Genomic DNA, 4,803 nt, shown 5'->3' on the forward strand with positions numbered 1-4,803 from the left:
TTTTGAAAAGAAGTTAGAAATTGTTTTCTATATAAAGAAAAGCCTCTCTCACATGAAAGGATGCTGAGCAATTACGTTTTTGACAGAGATTAAACACTTCTATGTGAGAAGAAGGATTGGAAAGAATTTTTGAAAGGTTTTCCAAAGGGATTTTCAAGTGTGCTTGTTCTAGGAAAACTTTGATCTTGGTGAAGGTGCTGGTGCAGTTCTACAGCAAATTGAACTACTGTTTTTGAGTTCTTGCATCTTCTTTTTAGGTGTTATCTTTCCTTTATTCTGATTTGTAAAGGTGTAAGTGTTGGTCACTCCTTGATAGGGTTTCTTGGAGTGCAAGGTGTGCTAAAATAGGGTTTTTCAGCATTGGTTGTATTGTTCTTGTAGTGTTCAAGAACTGTTGTGTTTGTAAGTGATTGATACTGTTTTTAGTGAATTCCACCTTGGAGTAAGGTGAAACTGGATGTAGCTCTGTATGAGTGAACGAGTATAAAAACTTGCTTGTCTTTCCCTTTCATCCCTGCATTCGTTTCTGGTTTTGCTTAATTCTGTCAAGAACTAAATCTGTTCTTTTAAAATTGAATCTGTCACTACAAAAAAAGTGTATAAAGTGGCGGTTATTAATAACCGCCACAATCTGCCGTATAATACGACATTTTAGTAACCGCCACAATGATCTTTTAGAATATGGCATTTTTAACTATCATAATTATCCTTCAGAATAAAATTCCCGTGTTTGCTTTCCCTCCTACACCATATCTCTTTATTTTCATTTTTTTTTAATTTGTTGAAAACTAATTTTGTTTTTGAAACCAGGTGCCTCCCTGATAACTCCCTTCCCCCTTCTAGCGTCTTCCACCACTCTTCCCCCTCTCTGATAACTCTCTTCGCGACCTTCACGACCCTTACGCGACCTTCACAAAACCCTCAGGCGACCTTCACGAAACCGTCACGCAACCTTCGTGAAACCCTAACACTGACTCCTTTGTCCACCATTGCCGCCTCCGCGCAAGGTTGTTCCGCTGACCTTCACGAAACCCTAACGCTCACTCCTCTGTCCGCCATTGCCGCCTCCGTGCAAGGTTGTTCCGCTGAGCTTCACGAAACCCTAATGCTCACTCCTCTGTCCGCCATTGCCGCCTCCGCGCAAGGTTGTTTAAGATTTGTGCTCACACGCCCTAAACCTCTGTCTTGAGAATCTTTTATTTGAAATTGTTATAGGTTAAAATCGTCAACAGGTAAAATCACATTGTACTTCTCTCTTTGCACTTGCACACCATGTATATGTGAAAAGTGTTTAGCAGAAACAATAGTTAAACTCAAAGAGTGTGCATATGCAAATGGGTGATGCAGTCCCAACATGTAATAAAGGGCACGCATATACCTTTGTAGCTATAAGTAAGCATGCACGTTACCATGGGGGTTTAACCCCACTAGCTTCTTGATGAAGCCATAAATAATGCTACTACAACGCATTGGACTTGTACTCTGTCACTCAATCTTTACATAACAGGGGTTGTAACTTTTTCTATTACACTGAAAACACGCACGCTATGTGCTCCTTCCAGTTAGGTAGTTACCCTTTTTGTCACACCACCCTTCATACAACATGCCACTTTATGCAAGAGGACCACTCTTAAGGTAAAATCAGAATAATAATAAAAAGACAAAAAGTAACAATACTCATCACAGCCATAGAACGTGTAAAACTTTTTACTACACTATTTTCTGCAATTTAGGATCACTCACATACTTCTTTCTCAAACTATTTAACTCATCTGCATATACTCCCAACTTAAGTTAAACTCTTTTCATTCATGAAAATATATGAACCCCTTTGTATAATAACTTTAGATTAATCCAATGTACTTTCTGACTCAAACTTAAGGATTGGTTTATTGAAATAGTTAGAGAATCTTGAGATTGATCTTTTATCACGTGCTTCAAAATAAGATTATTTGTCTGACAAAGATGTTATTGGTAGCTCTATGTGATTTTAAGTCAACATATGTGCATGCAGCATTAATAGAGTTGTGATTCGTTGTGATATAAAACTTTTTACAAGGAACCATGGATTTTAGCTCCGTAAAGTTTTTAGAGTTGTTATTGATTAGAGAGATGTATGGTGTTTAAAATAATAAAAGTAGTTGATAATATGCAATGATTGAACCCATTTATGAATCAAAAGGTAAAAAAAAAAAACTAATTGCTGTTGAAATATATCCAAGGTCGTTCTAAATAAGTGAATGAGATAGTTGCAGAAGAGATAGGAAAAAGAAAAACAAAAGAAGTGCATGAGATGGTTCACTGCTGCACGTGGTTTGTAGTTCACTAGGGTGAGTGCAGTTGGTTCACTCAAGCACTGGAGCTCATAGCATCTTCAGGTGTCATGTTAACTCACACCATTTCTTTGTGTTTGATGAATTTTTAAATTATTAATGCAGAATGCTCAAGGAATTATAACTCTAGCCTCTACATACTCCTGCACCTTGTTCCTTATAGCTGCAAGGTTGGTTTTAAATTTGTATAAGCAATATATCAGAGTTTTGTTTTTGGTATATTTATATGCTATTGTAATGGTCTATTAGTTTATTGTATTTGTGCAACATTTTCCCAACAAAAACAAGCATGCTTTAGCTCCTCTGTTTGCTTTCTGGACTCAACTTCATTTTGCTTCAAAAGAAACTTTATGGTTGGGTTTAGAGGCATTAGGATCCTTTTGTAGTGGTTGACCAGGGGGTTTCTGTTTTAAAGTTGTTTGAGTGTAGTTTGTATATGTATCACATCATATATAATTCTTTATTGCAGATTCTGTTTTGGGTTGTTTTTTATTTAATAATTGTTGTATCCTCTAACTAATGCCATTATACCATTTTTATATTGAGAAATTCGGGAGCTTAATAAAATTTTCTAAAATTCTGGAAGGTACGTTCTTTTATCTAGTGTTTGGTAAGTGGTACTTTTGTAGCCTAGTCTATTGTGAATATTTATTCTGGTGATGCCCACTCTTTGATTCAAATCCAAGATAACTACAGTATATTGATGGTTTGTTATTCAAGGGGTATGATAGTTTTCTAAGTAATTTGGCATGATTGACTAAGTTATTGGTTATAGGTTGTTAGTATTTATTGAGATCTCACATCAATGGTGGATATGACCATAGTAGAGCTTATATAGGCCTGAGAAATACTGTACTGAATTAGGCTCAACTAAAATTGAAGTTGTATTAGATTATGGATCTATATTTGGTTTATCCTTCATTTTACAAAATTCTATTTGGATCAATTGACACCATTGAACTCTATAAAATGAATTATCTCAACTTGTTCTTGTATGTCTGCATTGTTTAAAAATTAGATCTTAAATTTGACTGCATTGTGTTAGCTTATAGACTAATTTTCCATATTTAAGAAACTCAAATTTCTATGTTGAAGAAATATTTCATGTTTGCATATATAAAATACTGTTGTACCTTGAATAATTCTGCATTATTGAAAAGATCACCTTTTATTTAATAAACATTGATTCATTGAAACCTGTCACTGGTTTAAGTTGATGATTAAACTCTTTGCTGGCCTTGCGGCTGAACCAATATGACACCACCTTCAAAAATCTTTTGCATCATCAATATGTTCTTTATATGATAATGGTTATTTATAGAATGATTAAGAAATTTGTAGAGACAACAATCGATCCAAACCAACTTGCAAATTGGTTTGGATCTAACTTTATATTCAACCATCCAGATCTATTTTGAAGCTTACAGATTGCTTGTATAATGTGCTTGTATAAATTACTATACTTAAAATTTTATTATAATACTATTTTCATTTATTTTTTAAAAATTGTCAATTAACTTTAAACATATTTTAACTTATTTCAGGCACCGGATGTTGCTAGTGGTGCTCAATCACCAAACCAGAATATAAGATCAAGTGGAGGAGGGAGTAAGACAAATTAGTATTGAGAATTTACTTGTAATATGTTTAGAAAGTGAAACAATTTATATTTTGTCAATTTTTAATTTACTTGTTGTTTGGATTAGTTTGACATTATGAACTTTGTTCTTTCAATGAATGAATGAACTCATCTTTTGATTATTATATTTATCAATTTTAATTATATTATATTTATCAAATTATAAAATAGAATTAAATAAATTATTATAAATGTTAAAAATTAAATTAAAGTTTAATTATAATGCGAAATTAAATAATATTATGAAATCAAATTATAAAATAGAATTAAATAAATTATTATAAATATTAAAAATTAAATTAAATATTTAATATTCGAATTATGACAGTTATAAAGTGTATTATAAATGTCATACTATACTGTATTAAATGGCGGTTAAAACTGCCACTATTTACGATAGAATTGGTTTACCCAGCTTTAAAATTACGACATTTATAACTAACGCCAATTACACCCTTAAAATCGCCGCTTTATACAATGCATAATATGGCGTCTGCTGCAACGGTTCTCAATTGACCGCCACATTAAACTTTGTGGCAGCAAGAATTCTGGCGGTACGCGGTACCGCCACAGACGTATAATGCGGCGGTTAAAAATGCCAGTTTTTGCAAAAATAACCGCCGCAGTATACATGTTTTTTTGTAGTGTGTTAATTCTGGGTTTAATAAAGCTGTTCTTCTTGATCTGTTAAAGTTTTCTAATCACGAACAAGGTAGTTGTATATGAAGTTTTAATTGGTTTGTGAACAAATAGTCTATTCATTAAAACCTGAGAAAGATTCATTCTCTTTAAAACCTTGTGTTGGATGAACATGGTTGATTTCTTGACATA

The 4,803-nt window shown here is 33.2% G+C and overlaps 1 long non-coding RNA gene across 1 annotated transcript; it reads left to right on the plus strand.

Moving 5' to 3' along the window:
• The first annotated feature begins 931 nt into the window (after positions 1-931).
• Positions 932-3,902, plus strand: LOC150029047 (uncharacterized). The gene is made up of 3 exons (XR_016519034.1): positions 932-1,145; positions 2,439-2,503; positions 3,878-3,902. It is a non-coding gene; the product is annotated as an uncharacterized LOC150029047 (long non-coding RNA).
• Positions 3,903-4,803: the final 901 nt, after the last annotated feature.

The sequence above is a fragment of the Phaseolus vulgaris genome, chromosome 2 (assembly GCF_051622355.1).
Source record: "Phaseolus vulgaris cultivar YP4 chromosome 2, ASM5162235v1, whole genome shotgun sequence".
NCBI classification, from domain to species: domain Eukaryota; kingdom Viridiplantae; phylum Streptophyta; class Magnoliopsida; order Fabales; family Fabaceae; genus Phaseolus; species Phaseolus vulgaris.